Source organism: Leptonychotes weddellii, chromosome 10 (assembly GCF_054177405.1).
Source record: "Leptonychotes weddellii isolate Sample4059 chromosome 10, ASM5417740v2, whole genome shotgun sequence".
NCBI classification, from domain to species: domain Eukaryota; kingdom Metazoa; phylum Chordata; class Mammalia; order Carnivora; family Phocidae; genus Leptonychotes; species Leptonychotes weddellii.
Genome location: NC_138378.1, coordinates 34,735,109 through 34,761,241, shown reverse-complemented (window position 1 = coordinate 34,761,241; position 26,133 = coordinate 34,735,109). Strand labels below are relative to the sequence as shown.

General features: G+C 35.5%; 1 long non-coding RNA gene across 1 annotated transcript in view; it reads right to left on the bottom strand.

Annotated features, from left to right (window-relative positions):
* Nucleotides 1-2,600: 2,600 nt before the first annotated feature.
* Nucleotides 2,601-26,133, bottom strand: part of LOC102733375 (uncharacterized) — a 79,681-nt gene continuing 56,148 nt past the window's right edge. The window contains exon 3 of the long non-coding RNA XR_014149173.1: nucleotides 2,601-6,399. This is a non-coding gene — a long non-coding RNA (uncharacterized LOC102733375). The remainder of the gene's footprint in view (nucleotides 6,400-26,133) is intronic.

Sequence of the window (26,133 nt, the reverse complement as noted above, 5' to 3'; positions counted from 1 at the left end):
TTTGTCAATTTCAAAATCAAAACAAAAAACAAAAACAACTACCAACAGAACAAAATCCCAGAAATAGCAATGGAATTTTGATTAGAAATTTAGGTTATTCCAAGAGTTCTGATATCTTTAACATACTACATCTTCCTGTTTAAGAATGGTGATGGTTGTTAGATTTATTCAAATCTCTTTTTCCCAGTATCCCTCAGAAATCCTATTTTCTGTCCATCCTCACAGTAGGTAAAGGGAACACACCAAGATTCTTACAGCTGGAAGCTCACACTTAAACCTGCAACCACTGTTGAAAATTCATCTAAAAAAAATGGTTCTTCCCACACCTGTTTATTCAAACATATCTCACAGGTTGGCCAAATGATGGCTATCCATAGTGGTGATTTTGAAACTTTTCAGCAGGTTCCAGCATAGCATAGAAGGGGAAGTGAAGGGAGAGAGCGATGTACAGTAATTCTTTCCCCTTTGGCTATATATAGATATCTATTCACAAAAATACATGCACACACACAAAAATATGTTAGAATGCTCACTAAAGTACTAATAATCCCAAACTGGAATTTGCTGAAATGTCCATCAATAGTTGATTAGATAGATAAGTTGTGGCATATTCACAAAATGAAATATTACATAACAATAACAAATGATCTGTATCTATATACAATATAGATCAATCTTACATTCATAATGGTGAGCTAAAAGAGCCAAATATTGAAGAATATATATCATATGGTCCCATTTATATAAAATACAAAAAAAGATAAAACTAATCTATGCTACCAGAAGCCAGGACAGTAAATATACTATCCTCTATTCACCACAAAATATTAGTGTGTACTAAGGGCTCTTCCAAGGTACTAGTAATGTTCTGCTTTTTGATCTGGATGGAGTTTCATTGAGCTATACACTTATGTGTGTGTGTTTGTGTCAATTATTGTCCAACAAAATGTTAAAAGAAAAACATATAATACAGAAATTAAATAAAGAATAAAACTTAAGTGCTTTGCTAGTAGAGATGAAATTTATATTGAATCAAGCAGTTTCTATCAATTGTCCTAAAATACTTCTGAGAGCAAATGAACCTATTTTCTCAATGATTTGGAATCTAATTTCAAATATGCCTTATTTAGGTTTTACTAAATGCATATATAATAATAACATTTATTTTAAGCAACTGGAGATGAATATTTAAGGCAACTTCTATAAAGTAAAATTTCTTCCATCATATGCAGTCCCAGTACCTGATTTACCTATGAAGATATTCAGATATTCCACATCAACTTTTCTTTTAATTAAATTATACCCAGCTATTAAATTATTAGGTATCCAATCATGTTACTATCTCAATTTTTGACACAATTATGACAGTCACAATTAATACAGTAAAAACACATCACTAAAGAAAACTAAAACAATTCTTTTGGGCCATTAGTTCATAAAGATTACCAAAAACATTATAGAAACTTGGCATTTAACATAGAGCCTCAGAATTGGACAACTCTTCCTGGATGAAATTCAAGTAAATAGTATAATGGCTAAAGTTGTGAACACATAGGACAAATTCATTTAGTTGGTAATATCTATCTGTGCATAAGACTTGAAAAACATGCATAGTTACCTTGTGACATTCATAGAAAAAAAATCAGTTTTCTGATTTATAACTAAGCAGTATAATTCTGCTACCATTTACTGAGTGTGTCTATACACTAGGCACTACTATGTGAAGTGCTTTGTATACGTTATCTCTTTTGATTTTCACAACAGCCCTGAGAAGGAGGCCCTATTATTATCTCCATTTTACCAATGAACAAATTAAGGCTCAAAAAGGTTAAATAATTTACTGAAGGTCATTTGGTCAGGAAGTTGAAGAGACACATTTAAAATAATGATTGATCTGACTCCACCCCTCCAAGATTAACCACAATGTAAATGTACCTCTCCTTCGCATGCTGGGGTAGAGACAGGAAGAACTAAAATAAACAAATCAACCTTCCACATTTTCCACTTTAAAAAATCTTATTTAGGGCAAACTGAATTAATCTTTAGCCAAAGACAGTCCATTAGAATTGGAGAGTTAACCAATTTTTTCATTATACAGCCCACAATCCACAAATGAGTAACAATTATATCGCCAACAAAATATTTTTCTGTGATTATGGTACAAGTAAAATTGTCTCTAGTGATACAATACTGAACCATAAATTAGATGAATGTATTCTCCCCCATGCTCTAGAAAAAAACCAAAACGCTTTGATGAACAGCCTTAATACAAAATTATACAAGGACCTAGTCACAGTAAAGAGATCATCCTATATACTGCTACATACAAAAACCAGTATATGAATTTTTATAGCAGCTCTACTGGTTATGGCAAAATACTGAAGAGAACCCAGAGGTCCTTCAGTGGGTGGATGGTTGGACAAACTTTGGTATATCCTTGCAAGGGACTATTACTCAGCAATAAAAAGGAATGAACTACTGATACATGCAACAATCTGAATGGCCCTCAAGGGCTTTATGTTTAGTGAAAAACATCAATCTCAAAAGGTTACATTCTGTATGATTCCACTGATATAACATTCTTAAAAATGACAAAACTATAGAGATGAAGAATGGGGAGGGTACAAGGAGAGGAGAGCAAAGAGGCGGGTGCCACTACAAGGGAGTTCTTTTCAGGATAATCCAACAGTTCTGTATCTTGATTATGGTGATAACCATGAATCTGTACATGAGATAAAACTGCAGAGAACTATAGACACAAACACACACAAATGCAGATTAAAAAATGGTGAAAACTGAATAAGGTCTACAGTCTAATTCATAATAATATACCCATGTCAATTTCCTGGTTTTGATATTGTACTACAGCTAAATAATGTCACCACGGGGGGAGGCTTACACAGGAGAAGGTGAAAGGTACATAGGACTCTTTGTACTATCTTTGCAATTTCCTATTATTTCAACATAAAAAGTTTAAACAAAAAATGGTCCTGGGTGTGAGAACCTGAATTTGAATTTGGGTCTGCCTGACTCTAAAACTTGTGCTACTGCCCTATATACCCTACTGCCTAAAAATCCATTTTATTAAAATATACCAAATATGTATTATTTCCTACAGAGAAGAATAAAAATTACATAGGAAGCTCATCTTGGGTCACATTTAAAGAAATCCAAGCAAGTCCAAAAAGTACTTTATTAGGAAAATTTTTAGATATCAATTCACTTCGTTTATGGCAAGTAAGCCCAGGTGTTCCAATGTACTAATATTAACATGGGCATGGAAAGAGAACTTTAGAAGTTTGATAGAAAATGATGTCTGGGCTGCTCTGGCACCATGACTGGGGACACTGCCTCCCATTCCCCTCTCACTAGAGGCAGCTCTGGAGTCTCCTGCCACGTCGCCTTGTTCACTTGAAAGATTAACAACTGTTCCTCTCCTTACACACCAGGCAAACAAACTGCACAGCAGAAAGCTGTAAGTAGAGTCATTACACTGTACATTTGGCATCTTTCTTCCATATACACAGGAACTTCCTGATGAGGTTGTCCTTGTGAGATGTAGAACATGTCCAAATTACTATATAATCTCAGCCAGAGATGTGACTAAAGGTGCGAAATGGTTTTTGGGAGTGAGTGAAAGTTGCTGCCGGCCTTCATATTAATTCATCAAACCCTTGTACACTATGGGGCAGCTATTACGTGTACAGGCAAGGACAAGAATCAAAATAGTGATGGGATGTTTTCCCATTAGTGATGTTTTCCTGTTTAGTCCCATAACTATTTTATTTATTGATCAAATAAATCATTTTTAAAATCAGAGCCACATTGATTCACTGTATCAAGTCCTCAATGCTGAATGTGCTATTGGTCACAGGTGCTTTGGAGCATATGGTTCAGTTGCATATAGTTCAATCTAACACATATACAGTATCAAGCGTTTATTAAGAACATAATGGCATGACATTGCTTTGGACACAAAAGATGGAAAAGACAACAGTCTGTAGCCTTAAGGGGGAGATACACAGGTATACAGTTAGCAAAACCCAAGAAAAACCATAATTACTGCTATTATTAAGTGTGCTAACCTGGCAAATTCAATGTTACATTAATAACAAGAAAGAGAAACCTCAAGAGAGTGATCTTCAGATATTTAAGAAGGAAATACATGTCATTAATTATATTCCACGGAGCAGAACTAGGATCAACAGCTAGAAATTACAAGAATATACAGGAAGGCTAGTGTTATATATACATAAAAGCTTTTAATTTTTTTTAATTAAAGCTCACATGTTTATAGAATATAGGGCATAACAAACCATTAATGACTTAATAACTACAGTGATCTTATTCAACCACTGTACTGGAGAAGAGTTCATGAGATTCTTTCTAAGGGCATGTCTTCTCCAGAGGTCCCACAGATCAGAGAAAAGCATCTTGATACCCAGGGCCACAAATGAACAGTCCACAGAGACTAGCTATAAGGGAGAGAGACTTATAGCTTATGAGGTGATATGAGGATGGAATTCTGTCCAAAAGAAGTGATTTAGATTGGGTGGAGATTAAATGACCAAGACAGATGCCCTCTCATGAAGAGTTTTGCATTTTAGAGAGCCAACAGAGGAGAAAGGAATTACAGAGGCATCAGAAGAAGAGAAACAGAAAAAACAGCTCTGAGTATGGCAAAGCAAATACAGTACAAAGCAATCGATAGCCAATTCTACAGAAATTAACAAGCTGACCAGGCTTCCAGATTTCCTGCAGGATCACCAAAACTATGCTATATTAATGTTCCAGTTCTCCAGGAGACCCTTCTGTTCACCCACAAAGGCATGTTTCTACTGTCCTGTGTGAATTTTTTCATCACCAAAGGGAACCTTGAGACAATGATGAACTTTACATGAATCCTGTACTTCTGGAAAACAGGGACTGCCAAAAAATTACCCCTCACACTTTTGTGTTCCAGGAAACAGCTTACCGCAAAGAACTACTCTTCCCCATATGACTTAGATAAAATTCATGGATAACCTCTTATAACCTATGACAAGACCAAGACACAGATCCTCCAAATTCCCATTCTTTCACTCATAAATGATTAGCTGAAATGTTTGTCTCCATTGACCATTCTGGCTGGTCAATGGCTATTAACTGGAGTTGACCAAACTTTACTCAGGCTTTTTTCCCTCTTCCAAGTCCCTAGACTTTGACCCACCCCTGAGCAATGGAAGGTGAACAACTCCTCTAGAATGAGCCCCTCCAAGAATCAGATGGCCTCAGGCAAGAATATTCCCTGATCAACTCTCCAATCTTGCCACCAACTCATCCCAGTACCCCACACCCAATTCTTTTTACCCTGTTTACTCCTTCCTATGAAAGAAAAGACCCTTTCTGCTTGGCCTTTGAGATGCTTATAGATCTCATGGTAGAAGTGGTTTTCCCTATTGCATTATTCTCTCTATTGCAATATTCTTCCTCCACCTATTAGGACAATACTCTTCTCTTTACTGTAATAATCTTTTTGAATAAAAAGTCCATGTTATTATTTGGCATTTTCAACCTGAAAAAAAGCTTACCTTTATAAAACACAAATTAAAATCATTAAATATCCTCTTATTATTGACATTTATTTATATAGAATCACAACTACTATGTATTTCTTGATATACAGCCACATAATAAAATATATAGGAGATACTACCATAAATAACACTGCTAATTTCCCCGATGTTCAAACATAAAAATTACTTAATTGGTTATTAAAATAATTAAAGCATTTCATATCAAAAATGAAAAGTAGTAACCAAACAACTATGATTTGGAAATCGCAGAAATAATTACCTTCTATTTTACTTTTTTCTGGTGTTCAAATCATCTCTTTACCACCTCTTCAAAAGAAAGAAAAACCTTGATGAATTTGTTTTTATGTTGGCCAATTATTAACTCAAGCATGAAACCAACAGTAATAGAGCTTCTAAAGTTCTTTCTGAAGAACCTTCTGCATCAATTTATCACTTTTTGAGTGGGCCAGTACCCTAATCTCAATTTAGCATGGATACCATGAGTTAGCAAATTAACTGTAACACACACATAAAATAAATCCTCAGTGTTTTAAAATAAATAAATAAATAAATAAATAAATCCTCAGTGTTTTTAATCCAGAAGGGAAGTACGAAGGTATGTCTATACTAGGAAGGACATCTTTTTCTAAAATACTTATATTCCTGTTTATGAAAAATATTTTAAAATAATACTCATATAACAAATACATCACAAAAAAAAAAATCAAGTACTCACCCGCATTAACTATAGCATCTACCTCTAGCAATGTGATGTCACCTCTATAGAGAGAAACTTTTTCACTCAAACTTTTCTTCACCTGTGATGTTTCCTGAGTATTTTCTTCTGTAATAAGAAAGGAATATATATCAATAGTAATAGTTTTAATTTCTTTAATAAAGACAATTTTGATACAAGAGCCAATATGGGTCACAATCTGATATACTAGACAAGTAGAAATAAATGTAAGTACGAGGGCTGTGGTTTATTCTCTATTTATTATGTATTCCTCAATACAAATGCAGTATCACTTATAAATTTAGACACGTTATATTGGTCAACAAAAAATTCAATGTTTATTATTATTATTATGAAAATATTAAATTTAAAGTAAAATTATGTACCACTAGTTTCATAAGAAGGTATGAAAAAGATGTACAACCACCAAGACAAAATAAATTTTCACAGTGCACAAGCTTATTTCTATTTTGTTCTAGTTACCTTGAAAATCATATTCACTCAGAGCAAAAACATGTAGGTTCAGCTCTTTGCTACTTCTAAGTAACAAATGTCCCTCAAAATAGGATGGATCAAGAATATTTGAATGGGTGGGGCACCCGGGTGGCTCAGTCCATTAAGTGCCTGCCTTCGGCTCAGGTCATGACCCCAGGGTCCTGGAATCAAGCACCACATCGGGCTCCCCGCTCAGTGGGGAGTCTGCTTCTCCCTCTCTCTCTGCCTGCCGCTTCCCCTTCTGTGCTCTCTCTCTCTTTCTCTCTCTGTCAAATAAATAAAAATCTTTAAAAAAAAAAAGTATTTTAATGGATGAAACTGCTTTTCTTATCAAATTGTATTAACCTTTCACTCTAGAGAGCACTGCTAGATTTAAAAGAGAAAAAGCTCTGCCCTGCACACAACAACCAGCAAGCTTACATATCGAAAACAAGCCAAAACATTACATTCTACAACTCATTTTCCAATGTTCCATGGCAATACTATAATTTGAGTTTCATTCATTTTTAACAAGTAGTAATGTTAAGACATTAAACAAAGCTGTACAAATCAATGTTTTAAAATATATTACTATACATAAAAAGCTTTTTAATATACCTCTAGGAAAGCTGATTTATAAACTTAAACTTTTAAAAGTATTTATGATCTGTGCAAATCTTTCAAGGGGGAAGATAATGCTATTAATTCACTATGACACTCTTAAATGAGCATGTAACTTTGAAGTATCTGGGAGATGGGAGATGGGAGGTGATAGGTCACAAGTCACCGAAATTGTCTTTGGGCCCCAACAGCTACAGAAAAAAATTGGCCAAGACCATGGATATGATTTGTGGTCATGAAAGTGATCTTTCCTCTTTCTGCCTCCAAAGCATTCCCTTCTTTGTAATCACCTGTCTCCTTAAAGGATTCTAATCAAAATGCTCATTGGTGCTGGCAGTAGTAGCAGTAATAATAATAAGGAAGAGGAGAATAATGTGGGAAAATTGTGTGCTAAAAGAGTAGAGAAAGATGTTCAGAGACCTCAAAATAGAAAACCACCTCAAGGGCTCCTACAGTACTCGTACTGTCTGCCTTTGTCAGGTAATGGCAAAGAGCATAGACTTTGCTACCAGACTGACTCTGTTCAAATCTTGGCCTGCCAGTTAACAACTGGGTGACATTTGAAAAGCTATTTATTTTCTCCATGCCTCAGTCTGTAAGCTACTGGCTCCTTCACAGTTAACATGAGTTCATTGCCCTTAGAATGTTTGCTCCATAGTAAGCTCTCAACAAACACTACCATTTTTTTTAACAAAGATTTTACAAAGGTGGCAAACTATTTCAGCATCTATATTCAGAATACCACAGTAGTTAAGAAATATTTTCAAATGATATTATTTTGCAAAATGTATCATTACGTGTATTATTACTATTATCATTATTATGATTCCCATCAGTGAAAGAGACCAGATTTTATTTATGCTCTAACCAAGCTGTCAATGCCTGGCCCAGTGACAAAGATTTTGAGCCAGAAGACCTTGAGTTCCATATCCACTGTCTATTCTTACTACTTTTACCAAATTAGAAAGTCCTGATTCCCAACTAAAGATTGTTAAATGACAATAAATATTTGTTGGTTTTGTCAAAAAAATCTGGATATCTGGACTATTTTTAAATTTAGAAATTATAAAGACTTCTCAGTGAGGAGTTTCAGAACTCCATCAGGCATTAAATTGATAAGCTTATCACAAATGAATACATAAAGTTTGACTTTCCAACTTGGGATATAAAGTTAGAGAGATTTCACATTCTTCCTTAAGTTGCATTTAGTTCTAAAAAGTACTTCTTCATTTCCTCATGAAGCACTACGTATGTAATACTGTATTTGTAGTAATGTGACTTTTTAACATATGTGACAATAAATCATGCATTTCTTTCTCCAAATGTAAAGAAATTATCAAAGAATGGTATTGGAAAGACTCAAAGTTTAAGCCATTTATAACACAAACAAATTCTAATCTCTCATCTGCAAATTTTAAAAATGGGGTATTTTGAGCCTGAATTAAAAGTTCAAGCAAGGGCGCCTGGGTGGCTCAGTTGGTTGGGCGACTGCCTTCGGCTCAGGTCGTGATCCTGGAGTCCCGGGATCGAGTCCCGCATCGGGCTCCCTGCTCGGCGGGGAGTCCGCTTCTCCCTCTGACCCTCCCCCCTCTCTTGTGCTTGCTCTCTCTCATTCTCTCTCTCTCAAATAAATAAAAAAAATAAAAAATAAAAAAATAAAAGTTCAAGCAAATTCAACATATTGAATAAATATACTGCTGTGACACATCATTCAAATAAGTTACTCAAAATGGTCTTATTAGAATCAGCATCATTGAAGAAATATTTTTATCTCTCTCTCATTTTAAAAATTCATGTGAGCCTCCTTTTTCCTCATAGCCAGACTTACACTTGCTGCCCAATTTCTCAGATGGTATATCAAAAAGGCACAAATGAATAAATAAAATCTTTTTTAAAAAAAAGGCATAAATGTACTTAAAACCTATAATTTGAGAGTATTAATAATTATCAGTATTTCCTTCAGCAATAAACCAAAACCAAACAGCATACTTTGACCACTACCTACTCTCTGTAAATACAACAATGTAAATTACCACCAGAGGCTATTTCTTTTATTTGAATGGCAATGCACTGCCTTCTTTTTCATACAAGGGTGTTTGATCAGCACTCCCAATGTATCTTTTCCTATATCCTGGGTTTTCAGTAATAAATAAGATAGGAAATTGTCAAGCATTGCTCTCTCATGGACATCCTAAAAGTACATACACAAAGCACTAATTCACATTTTGCACATAATTGGCTTTATTCAACTGCAAGTTGAAATATTTGTCAGTTGTACATATGATAGTAATTGTTCTTCTAGACTGCATACTATTTATATTTTAAAACAAACAGACAACAACAACAACAAAAGAGCTAGATAGTAGTTAAAGTGGTAAAAACAGATTTTATTCTGGAACTACTGCAACTGGGGAAAAGAGATCTCAGTATAGAATCAGGCTCAATTCCCAATATAGCAAAGACAAGTAGGGATTTATAACCAAGGAGCAGAATGGGAATCAATGGAAGGAAAATTACTAAGAAGAAAAATTGGAGGCAGGGGGAGATTGATTGAACAGACTTAGGATTCTTGCTAAAGGCAGGCTAGGGTGATCAGATATCACCTGGGTATAGGAGGGGATGTGGAATTTGATCAGTACTGAGGGTGGGAATTCTCTCTAAACTGATTTAGTAGAAATCTTACTAAAACTGGACTATGTAGATCTAGCAAAGATCTGTCCTAATCAGGAATAAAGCTTAGTGGAACCTGACTAAAATTTGGTTAGGGAGAAAGACTTTGTCAGTCCTTCCTCTTATTCAAGGAAAGAAGACATGTTCTTCTTTCTTTGACAATGTAAGTCCGTTTCTCACTAGGTTGCCTTTTGTTCATTAAGGACCAGCTGAAACATTAGTTGAGACTTGGTAGTGAAAGATATTTGCTAGGTAGTATGAGCAGTCAAACATTTAATGAGGGGAACTTCTATAAAAAGAAAAAGAAAAAGAAAAAGATTAGTGGTTGAAGCAGATGAGAAAACTAGTTTTTGAGTCTATAGGGCAGACAGTTGAGAAGATTTCTAGAAGATGGGCTCAAAGCATCTTTTGCAGTTTGAATGTCCTTGGTGATGGCATCAGCTGTTCCACTGAGCTTTCTGAATGGCCCACATAGCAGCAGACATGAAGGGTGACCATACGTGATCCACTGAGGTGATTTCTTTGAAGTTTGTACCAAATCATACAGCTTCAGCTTACAGGGCTTCAGGAGAAGGGCAATTTTAGTTCTCAATGATGCCAAATCAGGTGGTAGAGAGAAAAACTGGAAACATTTTGGAGAGTTGTAGCCAGACATTGGAGGAGGAAACCAGAGGAAAATGTGCAAGACAATGAACAGGACTAGAATTTAATAACCCACAAACAAGGATGCACAACAGTTTTCCAATGAAGTATAAAATTTGTCTCTCTACAGTCACCCCCCTTTTTAATCTTGTTTACAAAATAAGTCTGGTCTCATTAGATTTGGCCTAATTATTTATATAAGTACAGCAAGAATGTTAATTGACCACTTGGGACTTTCAAGTTTGGTTTGCTGGAACTTTTTGTAGAGAATCTCAGATTAGACTTTTAAAAGCCTCTTGAGCCTAACAAACCAAACCTAGAACTCACCACCAGATTTAGCCTGTAATTCCTATAGATTTGAGTGAATTCCTCTCTTCTCAAGGTTGCCAAAATAGCCTAGAGTTCCTGGGCTTGCCAGGAAGTGACCTTCTTTATTCATTTGTAATGTTGGGAACCCTGGAGAAGGCTGGTTTTTCCAAAAGGAGGTTGTAAGCATTGGCTCTAAAAAGTCAAACTTAGTTCCCTAAAACTATCTGACTGTCTTATTCTATGCATCATTCTCAAATATGACATTCTAGTCAAAGCCTATATAATCAATTTTTCCAATTACGTCCTATTACAAGGAAGACAGATTCTTACTGAACTTACACAAATAATTTTATTGTCATGAAAATAAGAATACTCAATAGAGTTTCTGAACTCTGGAAAAATCAGGTAGGGAGAAAACATAAACATGAACATTTCATTTCTTTTTACAAAAGTATAATCTACTAAATTATCACGAGTTACAGAAAACAGAGAAAAAGGGGGGCGCCTGGGTGGCTCAGTTGTTAAGCGTCTGCCTTCAGCTCAGGTCATGATCCCAGGGTCCTGGGATCGAGCCCCACATGGGACTCCCTGCTCCACGGGAAGCCTGCTTCTCCCTCTCCCACTCCCCCTGCTTGTGTTCCCTCTCTCGCTGTGTCTCTCTCTGTCAAATAAATAAATAAAATCTTTAAAAAAAAAAGAGAGAGAGAAAAAGGGGTTCCTTAAATAAAACGTTAAAGAAGAGCAATGTTCCAAAACAATAACCACAAAAATCATAATCATTCTTCATTAGTACATTCAGTCCCACGTTACTGATTCTTTCCCCCCACAGCATTATTTATTAAAACAGTAATAAAGAAAAAAACAAAAACCCACATACTTTTCTTATTCCATTAAACCAACTACATTAAGTAATCTTATATACTGAGATCTATTTCTAAATTCTCTATTCTGTTCTACTGAATACTTCTTATAAATATATTCCTTTTTTTCTTTTCATTAAGTAATTCTTGTTCTGCTTGATACTGAGTTAGCAGTTTTTTGAACCAGTCAGCTTCTTCATTAGTGCTGGAAATCCTTTTTCAATCCAGTAGTATGGTCTCAAAGTTATTTAAACAATAGTGCCTTCAGAAGCCTATAGCCCAGAGGACTTGTCATAGTCCTTTCCATGGTCTCTGAGATAGTTAGGTTTTGTTGAAAGGAAGCACTTTTTTTTTCTTTTTTATTGTTATGTTAATCACCATACAGTACATCATTAGTTTTTGATGTAGTGTTCCATGATTCATTGTTTGCGGAAAAAAAGAGGGCACGTTCTGAAAGGAAGCACTTTTGCCTGTAACCGACTGCAAGAGCTTTCAAGGAAGAGTCAGAGTAAAACAAAAGTTATCTCTGAATGATAAAACGCTTATTTACATGACTAAAGATCTGAAGAATTCATTATAAAAATAATGCAACTGACGAGGGAATTTTGTTATTTCTACGACATACAATGTTTAAATAACTGGAATTCTACCTGATAATACTATACCAGGACATATCATAGACAAAACAGGTACTGGCAAATTTCTATAAACTTCATATAATTTCTTAAATATTTATATTTACCCATACAAATATAACCTAGGGAAGGTTAAACATCACTTCTTACTTGGCAATGCCTCCCAAGCAATTTAAAATATCAAATAAACCAAATTATTTAACATTTCTTTTTTACAAGGTGAAAGAACAAATCCTTTCAGGTTTTCCAGGGGCTGTCTAGGAAATACTAATTTCAGTTTAAAGTTAAGATTGCATTTTGGACTTCATTTTGGGAAGTTGTCAAAATGTCAAAAGGTTTGAACCCTTGATTAAATAGGATCATAGACCATTATGAAACAATACTTAGATTCTCACAAACAAATATAATAAAGACAACATAAAGCACAGGAAATTATTTTGATAAGACACAGAATCTTTGTTTCCTAAGGCAGATTACTTAAAAGGTAAAGAAAATGCTCTACAATCTCTTATTAAGAACAGACCAATAATCCAAGAAAACTTCATTGTTTTCAGAGAGAAAACCCAACTCTAGTTTTGCATCACTACATCACTGGGCTCGTTTAAAAAAAAAAAAAAGAAAAAGAAAAAAAAAAACTTAATAAATAGATCCATTCAATCTTAGCCAACTTGATCACAGATAAAATTCCTCTTCTGCAAACCTTTTATTACTCTCTATATCCATTCATTTGTTTATATTTTTTCCTCTTCCTCATTCTGAAATAACCAGTGATCTTGATTTAGGACAAAATGATTCATTGCCTTAACAACAACAAAAATCCTCCATTCTGAAGAAATCAGAGAGGGAGACAAACCATGAGACTCTGGACTCTGGGATCCAAACTGAGGGTTACAGAAGGGAAGGGAGTGGGGAGATGGGGTAACGGGGTGATGGGTATTAAGGAGGGCACCTGTGGTGATGAGCACTGGGTGTTACATGCAACTAATGAATTGTTGAACACTACATCAAAAATTAATGATGTACTATATGCTGGCTAATTGAACATAATAAAAAAATTAAATAAATTAAAAAAAATCCTCCATTCCTTGCAGACTTTGCATACAGAATTGTTTCTCTTTACCCTTATTATTTCTAATAGCTTCATTTACATATATTATCATTTTTAACTATATGTACTCTTTATTATACAGAGAAGACTAAGTAGACAATTGTAAATTGTCACATACGAGTATTCTGTAGCAGTCTAGCAAATTTTATGAATATACCATCTCTCAATTTCTGGAGACATGTTTATAGTACAAGCTTTTCAATATGGCAAAAGGATGTATTTATTCACAAACTCAAATATATTTACTACCATACAAAAGGAAAAAGCCATAAGAATATAAAGTTATGTTCAATAATTAGTGTTTCAGTATTTTACTTAGAAATACTCTAGATTTACTTAACTTAATTTAGCATAAGCCTAAGGTTATAAGGTACTATAAAAAGCCTTTGGAAACTATTTTTAGGTAGACATATTATAACATTAAACAAAGCTCACTATCACCTCACGTTATTTCCCTGTTAACTATTTTTACAGCACATGAATGTTAGGCAAGCACCACAAAACCAAAAACCTAAAAAGGTTAAATACATGGATTTTTCTTTTACTGCTATGTGTGATATACAAGAAGTCATGGATATCAAGCAATTAATTTTTACTGCATTTTTACTTGTACATTTGGTGTTGGTTTGAATTTATAATTTTTATAATCTTAAACATCTAGTAGATATAATACAACCTTATTTGACTAATAAACCCAAGTATAACAAAATGTATGCTCGTATTATACTTATTGCTGATAACGCAGAAGACATAGTTGTTTTTATTAAACCAACAATTAAACTAATCTTATTTACCAAAGATTTACCAAGTCATATGAACTTGAAAAGCAAAGTATTTGAGTTAGTTTCTATGTTTCTGGTAGCTTTAGAAATATTTAATTTTTATAAGCTCTCATTTACCTCTAAACCAATCTGAATAGAGTTCCTTTATGGTATTTCATGGATTAATTTGGTAATACCATCCAAAAGTAGGAAAATATCACATATACATAATATACATATATATACACATACATACAAACAAAGATCTTACATTTTCATTCTAAAATTTTAACTATGAATCAGGTAAACAGTAATACACTCTGGTCTATGCTCCCCTTGATATTTTTATCCAAATTATGTTCCTGGCAAAAGGAACAAGTTAAGGTAACATGTTCAATATAAGGGCTAATGCTTTTTACCAATATTTATAGAAGAGACATTCAAGATTTTTCATTTGCTCTGATATGTAATCTTATAGAGTCTGTAGATGGAAATTTTAGGTGAGAAAATGACCAAGGAGACATCAAGCAGATGTCTGGGTATCTCCAAAGCTTACCTGAGTGTATAAAACATCCAGTCTGCTTCCAAGTACCTTTTCTTCCTTTTCAGCTTTCAGTAGTTGTTTTTGGGAGTCCCTGAGTCCCTTGAGAGCCCCCAGATGAGGAGCAGGGAGCCAGAAGTTCACGTGATTATAGGGAGTTGAGAAGCTGCACTGGACAGAGGGATGTTGAAGGTAGGGATCTGAAGAGGTACATACCAAAGAATTCAAGGAAGCGGAAGGGAAGATCAAGGATTATAAGAGGAGGAAGGAAGATCAGAAGGGAGAGATCTTGGAGGAGCCAGTTTGGGGAGATTTAGTTTTCCAAAGAAGCCAATGAAGTTCCAAACTATCCTTAGTAAAGCCAAGCCAGCAAGAAAGGACGTAGACAGAGATGGCAGAGCATACAGCCAGCAGGATCTCAAGAAAGGCATTTCAGTGGACTGAAAAATTCCCAAGGGAGGAGCAGGATCAAATAGAGAAAAACAGGCCTACAAAGAGCCAGGGAAAACTTTTGCAGCTGAGGAGTAAATCACTACTCAAAACAAAGACCAGGGAGAAAGACTTCCAGCTCAGTAAGTACCTTTCACACAAAGAATCCTGCCTCTAAGTCAGCTTCAGAGAGTATACTTAGAATCTTAAGATTCAAAATCTGTCCCTACTGGGCTTTAACTGACTGTCATCCAGGGCACTGGCTGAGTCAGCCTCACCAACAGATCCCCAATCAATCAGTCAAGAGTGAAGACAAAGGCTTCAAAGATCAGATATAGAAGATGATCAGACATCCAAGGTAGGGAATTCTCTTTAAATTGACTTAACAAAATTCTTGCTAACACCGGGCTGTGCAAGTCTAGCAAAAATGGGGCCTAGTCAAGGAAAGGGCTTAGAGGAATCAAATTAAAGTTTGGTGAAAGAGAAAGTCTTTGTTAATATCATGTGACATTCAAAAGTGGTATTTGGAAAAAAAAAAAAACCTGTTCCTCTACTTCCTACCCTGAGGAATAGTAACAAATAATATTTATTAACTTTGAACTGGTTTTATTATCGTTTGTAATAGTTTGACATGTCAGAAAATACTGAAAGACTTCAATATGAGAGAGAAAAGAAAATAGTGGGTGCTATCTAGTTTACCCATCAGTGTAATCTCTACCTTTCATGGTCTTTGAGTTATTATACAATTCTATAAGTTGTAAAAAAGAGATAAAAATGCAAATGATTCTTGTCCCTGGAAATGCAAATAAATTATGTTCCCTTGAATGCAACTGATATTGTCCTGTGGTCAATTTGCATTTATCTGTAAATTCATTTCAGAGTTCCTTACTACCTATATTTATGTGATCCTTTAAATCCTCCTTTGAACCAGAGTTAAATAAAATTGTTGGTAAGTGTTCATTTTGTATCTGTATGAGTCACAATCTCATCTTTATAAAAACATTTCCCTCTGATGGACATTTTTATTTAGTTCCAGTTTACTTAATTAATACTTAGATAACATTTACTAGGTACTGGGTACTGTTCTAACACTTATAAATATTAGTTCCTAGCATCCTAACAAATCTATGTAGTATACATTACTAATACTCCCTCTATGTAGATAAGGGAGCTGAAGCATATAGAAAGGAGATGGTTTGGGGCGCCTGGGTGGCTCAGTTGTTAGGCATCTGCCTTTGGCTCAGGTCTGGGATTGAGCCCCACATCTGGCTCCCTGCTCAGCGGGAAGCCTGCTTCTCCCTTTCCCACTCCCCCTGCTTGTGTTCCTGCTCTCGCTGTATCTCTCTCTGTCAAATAAATAAATAAAAATCTTTAAAAAAAAAAAAAAAAAGGAGATGATTTGACCAAGTAGAGATAGCTGGTAAGTACAAACCTGGGATTTGAACTCAGGCAGTGCATGCTCTTACCCAACATGCTATGCAAGCTCTTATTTACATACTTTTATTTCAAAGAGTCCAATTCTGAATCAGGCGCCTATTGTTTAAGTCCCTTCTCTCCCTTTATTGCAAAATATAGGAATTTCACCCCCCACAAAAGTATTGTCCCAGAAAAAAAATGTAATCGGTTTATCAAAGTGGTTACCATAACTTGAAAATAATGCAAAGGCCTCAGTGGTTTACTGCTACTATTTGACAATGTTTCGTAACATACAACACACCAGGGATTAGGGGACTACATAATAAAATCAAATTTGCTGATATTAATCATGTATCTTCTATTTGTATTTTCTCTTTTTTGTTTGTTTATGCAAGATTATCAAATTTGCAGATTCATTTATCCCAACATATCCTCTATTTGCACTGGGACTCTGTTTACTATTTACATTTATTACTTTATTCTGAATTCTGGCATTTATGTTACTATTTCACCTCTTTTCTTAGGCATCAATAAACCACTTTAAAGATATTGATCCCTTTTATGAGGTAGGAATATAATGCAATGCTATACTAAAAACAACAAAAACAAATTGAATCAAATGTTTATTAACTCACCAATGACATTAAGATATATTAGGAGAAGAAAATTTTTTAACTAAATCTTAATTAAGATTAACTGACCAACATTATCCTATTTTAAAAGCAGTTCTAACTTTTAAGACTATAATTGATAATATAATAGAATTTTCACAAAAGCCATAATTATATTTTACATTTCAAATTTTTAAAACATGTTGAACAAAATTGTCTTATCACTTTCCCTTAGAACTGCCAAACTACCGGGGCGCCTGGGTGGCTCAGTTGGTTAAGCGACTGCCTTCAGCTCAGGTCATGATCCTGGAGTGCCGGGATCGAGTCCCGCATCAGGCTCCCTGCTCAGCAGGGAGTCTGCTTCTCCCTCTGACCCTCCCCCCTCTCATGTGCTCTCTCTCTCTCATTCTCTCTCTCAAATAAATAAATAAAATCTTTAAAAAAAAAAAAAAAGAACTGCCAAACTACCTAAAGGCCACTTGATAAACAGCTAAGGAACCACTACAGGGTCCCCTGACATGCTTGGAAAACCAAGATGCTGGAGGAGACTCACATGAAGTACCTAGGAATACTTCAAATTCTTATGTTCCCTCATACTAACACCCTCTGTATTCTAGCATCCATGGGCATGATACAGAAAAGCCACCAAGGGCACCAATGAGTTGACTGGTGGTCCCTCAACAAGTGATCTGCTGCCAGTGTACCTCTTCCATTCTGAGGATGCCAGAAAGATCAGTTAGACCACACTACAAAATCAAAAAAGTAAAGATCAAGCAAATGTCTAAAGAAATTAATGTTTAAATTAAATTATAACCAAGATGATCAGAAAAATAATTTGGGGTTCATTAAGGGGCTTTAAGGACACCCAGCCTAAGAACTAGAGGAACCCCAGAGATACAGGCTGTGTTTCTGAGATTATATCTTAAAACTGGACAGCCTGTTGATCTGCACACCTCTATCTCCTATCTGATCATGCCGGCCTAATAATCATGATGCCGTATTCCAGATTTCTGCCTGTTTTGCCCTTCCACCTTCATAGCTCACTTCTTTAATTGGCTGAGACTCAATTCCCCTGCCTCTCTTCCTAGCTCCAACTTCCACAGAGCTTCCATGGACGAAAATCCCAACAACAGATTCTTTTTTTTTTTTTTTTTTCCCAGCCCTGGGACTCCAAACTAACCCTATCAGGGAAAGTCAGAAAACCGTCAGATAAAGTGCTCTAATTTAAGTGAAACTTCACCTGATTAGGGAGGCAGGCATTCCAGGCATGATAGCCATGCTAAATAATGCAGGAAATACAAAGCCCAGCAAAGATGAACTCCACATTCTAGCAGAATGACAATAAAACATACACAAGTAACTTCAATACAAGGAAGATTATTATCAATGCCATAACAAAGACTCAAAATGCTTTGAGGTTCAGACAGAAATAACATTCCGTGAAGTTTTATAAAAGTGAAACTTCCAAGCTCAGTTTTAAAGGATCAGTAAGCCTCTGTACCAGAGGGCTACAGAATGGGATGAAGGTGACAAGATGGAAGGCCATTCCCAAATCATAGGGGCGGAAAATAGAGTATGCATTAAGGAAAAGCGAGAATTCATCCAGAATGAAAATATGGAGAGCACCACAAACTGAGGGATAGTGGCAGATAAGACTCGAGCTATTCAGGTTTGAACCAGATGGTAGAAGGCCTTATTTGAGATCCAGGAGAGAACTCACAAATTGACAGCTTCCGCTGAAGATTTTCTTCAGCTTAAATAGTATCATTATTGTTTTTGCTTTTGAAATTGCATTATAAATTTTTAATTAAATTTTAGCATTAAAAATTAATTTCATATTAAATGTGAGATTTCACATTAAAACCTAGATTTCCTACTTCTTCTGAAAAAATCAGGAGTTCTAGAAATACCGAGCCCATATACCCACATGACATGTGAGTAGGGGCTAGGCCTATCCTACCCTTTGGATAGGCATCCTTCACTTTCCAATTTATAACAGAGTATATTTGTTTACATGTAAACCAGGCTAGCCTCACTCAGTTACATTACCTGTCTGTTCCCACAAGCATTTGGATGTTAGATTCAAAGGATTAATGACCACTGACTACAGATCCAAGGTATCTATCAGAAATTTATTAGAAATAGAATATAATTACTGAAGTGGCATGAAAAAATACGAAGCAAGTTTCCACAAAATCAGAACAAATGCTTACATGTCAAACAATAAAACTACAGTCAAAACTTAGAAAAAAAACTTATATTGGGATCTAGGCTGTGGTAAAAATTCAGTAACTCAGGAGCACAAAATTAACTGAGAAAACTATGTTTTCCTTAATTGATTCATTTACCTGTAAATAAGGAGCATTAATGGAAAAAAAATTCAGTAACTAAGAATGGCCAAAAAGACTTCCAAAGAATCATACTTCTCTGTGTCTATGTCCTTGGATAGTACTCTTCCACAATGGCTCTGGACTTTTCCACGTCCTTTCTCCTTTTCCTTTTCTTTGCCTTTGACCAATGGGACATCAACAAACATGAGCCAAGCAGAGGCATGACAAGTGCTTGCACATTGATATTTGCCTTCCCTAGCTATGCCGAAACTGCAATGTGACAAAGTCTAGGCAAATCTATTGGAGAATAAGAGGCCACTTAGAACACAGACAAGTCATTTTAGATGAGATTCGGAGCAACCAGCCTGACAACTGCCAGCCAGATATGTAAGACCATCCAGAACCACCAAGCCTCAGCCAACCCACTTGCTAACTATAGAATCTCCTAGTTAACCAGAGACTGAAGAGCCATAATAAAAAGAATGTCGTTTTCAGCCACTACATTTTGGAAGAGTTTGTTGCACAGCAAAGCTAACTGATATGGGAAGGAAGAGGAGGAGGAGGGGAAGCAAAAAGGGCCTTTGAAGAGGACTGAATGAAGTTCAAACAAAAATGAAGTTGCAAACTCCCAGCTTAACAGCTATTGTGAGTTATCCTAGAAGAGAAGGTCTTCTAATCTAACATCTTCAATACTTAAAAGAACCATAAGATTTGAGAATGAATGGATATGCTGGATAGAGAGGAATGTGTGTGGATGAGAGGGGTGGAGTGCTCAGCATCATATTTTTAAATAAGAACAATAAACCAATGTGTATATATTGTAATTCTTCTCTTTCTTAAATGGTATATTCAAAATTTTACCCATCTATTTTGTATGGCCTGTTTCTCTATAATAACACTGAATCATGATAATCAGTCTATTGAGATAACTTAAGGAAACTGAGACACAAGGAAATTAAGCAACTTGGGAAAATGTCTTAAAACTGACAGAGCTGAGATGTGAACCCTGGAAATGTGGTTCCAGAATCCATGTGTCTAACCACTGTGCAATATTGCCTCATAGTAAGAATCAGCCTTACAAGGTTAAGAAAGTTAGAGTCATAAGTTCTTAAAGATTTTTTATTTATTTATTTGAGAGTGAGAGGGCATGAGCTGGGTGGGGGCGGGAGGGTCGTGGGTGCAGAGGGAGAGGGAGAAGCAGACTCCCCACTGAGCAGGGAGTCCGACACGGGGCTTGATCCCAGGACCCTGAGATCATGAGCTGAGCCAAAGACCGCTGCTTAACCAACTGAGCCACCCAGGCACCACCGAAATTTTTTTTAAGTTTAATGTAACTATCCATGAAGATGTACAGGGTGGGAGCTTACACATTAAAAATGTCTTATCCTAATGACATAGTCTGCTAAAAATCAATTTTGTTAAAAATTATGACAACACTACATAGTATGACTCTTAGTCTAAAATTTATGTAAGAATGATGCAACCTAATACTTCAAGTAATCTTATATAAAAATCAACTAGGTTCATATAGTCCAAAGAGAAGGAGAATCTAATTTCTGCCCTTTTAGTAAAGTTTATGAAATCCTCATTTATAAAGACATAAATAAATGCTGGTTTAAATAAAGAAATAATATTAAAAAACTAGAAAATCAGAAAAACAGTAGGATATATAATTTGCCTTCTTTTTCATTATTTAAGTGTAGCATTTTTCAGTAGGTTAAGATACTTTAGTGGGTTGCAAAGTCAGTTTCATAGACTGCAACCAACTTTTTCACAAAATGATATAGAACAGAATTAAAATATTACAGTGTACAGCATATAGTAATGAAAAGTATAAAATTCTGTTTCAGTTACATGTACATAGATACACAACTTTATGACTAATATGTTTGTAACTGTGGATCTTGGGTAAATTTCTCTTTGAAATTTTGAAACCACTGTGTATTTGTATTTGTCTCTGACACAAAAATGTTTTAAAATGTTGTCATTTTGGTATTTTGTCATTCCACAAAAATGAACAAATTTTAAAGACTAGGCTTCAAAATATTATACAGTGATCATTTTTGTAAGATTCCTGGGGTGCAGAACTAACACCTAATTATTGACTAGCTTATATCAGGATTTTACAGGGTTGGGGCACCTGGGTGGCTCAGTCAGTTAAGTGTCTGACTCTTGATTTTGGCTCAGGTCATGATCTCAGGGTCAGGAGATCAAGCCCTGCGTTGGGCTCAGCACTAGGCTTGGAGTCTACTTAACATTCTCTCTCTCGCTCTCCCCCCTCCCGCTCCCCATCCCCCCACCCCACTATCTCTCTCTCAAAATAATAATAATAATAAAGATTTACAGGGTCTAGCACAGAGATAGATATTTGATAAACAGGAAATACAGAATTAACTGACCAACTGATTACTGAATATTTTTATGTCTAAGAGGACTTGTTTTGTTCTACAAGGGCAAAATCCACATAGAAAGTACATGATAATGGACTACAGTATCACATACAAAACTATAATTCACTTGTGCAATTTAAATGAAAAGTGAACATTTTCAGAAGATATGATTTAACCTGTAGTAGATACCTAAATCTAAAGAAAACAGGAAAAGGAAGAAATTACAAGGCCTAAATTAATAAAGAGGAAAAACTGGAATTTGACAAAATTTTTGAAAGAGACCTTGGAATTCTATAAGATGAAGACACCATAGTCCTGTGTCTTCCCCCAACTTATAGAATTAGTTGATAGCAGTTCCAGTATTCCTTTCCCTCCATAATGATGATTCACATACTTCGGGTGTAATCTTATAGTTTATCTAAAAGAACATATCTTTCTATTTGTGATATAGAGATATATGTATCTATACTATCCCATCTTCTAAGAATCAGTAAAGGATGGTGGTAGAAAACCAGGTTCTGGAAGCATTATGCCTAGATTTGAATCCCAGCTCTGCTACTTACTAGCTATGTAGCACTGGTCAAATTTAACCTTTCCGGGCCTCAATCGCCTTGCCTGTAAAATGGGGTTAGTATCTATCTTATTGGGTTGTTGTGAGGATTAAATGAATTAAGACATAGGATAGCACATGAAACAGTGCCCTATTTACAGTAAAAACACAATAAATGTTAGCTAACAGGAGGAAGAAGAGAATTACTACTAATGTGAAAGTCTGGGCAGAATCCATTTTGTGTGCCATGTACACCACCCAGCACAATACTTACTTTTCAAAAATACTGATTGACTATGTTGGCTCAAATATCCTGCCCCTGGCAGGAAATCCAGAAGTGACTCAACCAATGAGCTGGGAATAGAGAAGAAAGCTTCTCACACTGAAGCACAGAAGACACTAAAATTAGGTGAGTGCATACAGACATACAAAGGTATACAGGAGTCAAGGAAATTGCAAAGGAGAAATGTCAAGAACACTAAAGAACAGAAGCCAGCAGTCCCAATGCCAATAAGAGAATAAAAAGGTGGGCCAGATGTCCAGAAGGAATCTGGATTAACTGGCCAGAATTGTCATACATGACAGTCTTTGGCTTGGCTTTCTATTATGTTCAGCTTTGGCAGGGCACAAAGGGGTCCAGCCAAATTTAAAGGAGCAGAAGTTGAACTAACACACCAACTGAGTTTGAGAACTATTTGGTCTAGCTTTCCCTGCAGGATGGTAACATCTGCAACAAACTTGAGTTCTCTGACTTGGACTGTGTTAAGTTAAACATTAAAATACTCAAATCATTTTCTTTAGCTCTAGTTCTTTTTTCCTAAATAGTATTTAATTTTCTCCCAGGATTCTTTGAATATTATGATAATAATTACTTAATATAATTACTAATCTTGGTTCATCTTTATTCATTAAGCTCTCTTCATTTATTATCATTAGTATAATTTAGTTATTAACCACTGACCTACACTTGGCACTGTACCAGATGTTATGCAATTTAAACACACAGCTGCTGCCCACCAAATACAAGCAAAAGAAAATCACTGACCTATCTAATCAATAAGTAAAATTGGAAGGGAGCCTGAATAAAAACATAGATCCCTGAGGAAGCTTTTAAAGTTATCTTGTCCTAAACTAAGACTGTGCCAATGGAAACAGGAAAGGGCAAATGCCAGCAAAACTACTCAAAAGGCATATTTAACAAAGTGTTAGGATCTCAGTGCAGGATGGAGGACAGGAAATTGCTGGGACTGACTTCCTGGTTTCTGCTCTAAGTGGCTGTGAGAGGCAATGCATTGAGAGCCAGTTTGGGAAGAAAGATGAATTCAGTCTTGGGTATCTTAAATCTGAACTTGCCAGAATATTTAAGTACAGGTGTTATATGTACACAGGTCTTGGTGCTCAAAAGAGAGGTTTTCAGGCTAGAAATGCAGATTTGGAGATATCGTCATGTGGTAGGGGCCCTGGGTGAGATCATCATGGGTGCACATGTCAAGGAAAGCAGGCCAAAGATGGAACACTGGAGAACCCAGCCTTTATAGGTAAGGCTAAGGGTAATAACATGAAAAAGACACAAAGAACACATACTTAGAGAGACAGGAGAAAAACCAGCAGAAGCCTTATGGAGGAGAAAGTTTCATAAACAAGTGATCAGTCATTTCAAAGGTCACAGAGAACAGAAGGACTGAAAATGTCCCATTGGATGTAACATTATGTCATCACTGGTGACCGTCATAAGAATAGTTTCAATAAATCCAGAATATGGATATGCCTACAGCCAAACTTAGACCATTTCTACCCCACAAGATGGTAGAGAAATAAGATGGAAAGAATCTGTGTCTCTGAATGGCTAATGGAGTTGAACTTCCAACTGACCTAAAACACTCCCCTATAAAGTAAGGAATAAAGTAAAATCTTTAAACTCTGGAATCATTGGTAGGTCTCTTTGTTATAAGAGCCCAGCCTTTCCCTAGCTTACCCATCCAGCAAATAAATATACCATAACTTATCTAATTAATTCCTTTTTTGAGAGCATATAAGTCATTTCCCATTTTTATTGTTAAAAATAATACTATAATATGAAGACCTTTATTTACACACAAATCTTTGAATATATCTCTGATTATATCTTTGTTTTCAACTTCTAAAACAGAATTAGAGTCACGCACGGGCTTTAGAAGCAGACTACAAGATCATTCTGCTTTATTTTCATGGAGGTAAAGGGAACACAAAAAAAAAATATGGCTGAGATAACTTCAAAAGAGATAAGGTGATGGAGGGAATTCTCTCACAATGTGTATCTGTATCAAATCATCACATTGTATACTTCAAATATTTTACAATCATATTTGTCAATTATACCTCAATAAAGCTGGAAGACAAATTGTTTTAAAGGATAAAGCCTGGCCATTGGATTAGGGCTCCCTGTTTATCCAAACATGATTGAAAACTGTAGAAGTCAGGTTTCATTAGATTCTGCATCCTCATTAACTCTTCCAATTAGTCATCCTTAAACCCTCTAACTAGTTTGATTTTAACTCTCCTAACTCATATCCAACTAGACTGTAAATCCTACCAACTCAACTCTTAAAATATCCCAAATTCATGTTCTCCTCTTGACAATGAAACCACCCTGGTGTATTAAGTTAAACATTAAAGTAAATTGAATCAAAAGGTAAAGGTCCCTTGTACTAATCTACCTTATCATCCTCATTTTCCACAACTCACCCATCACCCTGCTCTCTTAACAAACCAGCCACTTTAATGGTTCTATGTCTTTGTAAATACTGGAATGTCATTACCTTTCATCCTTTTGACAAACTCCTACTCCTCTCTTAGGAGCTAATACAAATGTCAGATGTTTTGTGAATTCTCCTCTACCCCAAATGACTTTGTCATTCAGTATATTATATAATTATGAATTATTTTATAAATGATTCTCAGTCTCTAAAATGAGAACATCAAGGCTAGATTCATATCTTTTGCATATTTGAGTCATTCCGGATTCCTAGCACAATAACTGATACATTGTAAATACTCAAACATTGACTAAAGGAAAGAAAGGAAGACTGGAAGGAGCACAGCAGGCAAGGATGAAATAAAAAAGAAACTAATACAAAGGATATTTTCAAAATCAAGGCCACTCACTTGAAATATATTAGTGAACAACAGCAAAGACTACGTCAAACTAAAGCAAATTTCTATGCAGGCACAGTAATAACTTGGACATGATATTTTTATTTTCTGCTTCAAAAATCACTAACTTCTGAAGCTTCTATTTTTTATTCTTTAATCTTTAAGGTAATTTCACCAAGTGTTTTCCAAGAACAGGCAAAATCTCTGGGAGTAAGGCTGAAGACATCATTTAGCAAGCTTAAAGGTGATTCTTTTCTAAGATTTTATTTATTTATTTGACAGAGAGAGAGAGAGAGAGCACAAGCAGGGGGAGCAGCAGAGGGAGAGTGAGAAGCAGGCTTCCCACCAAGCAGGGAACCCGAC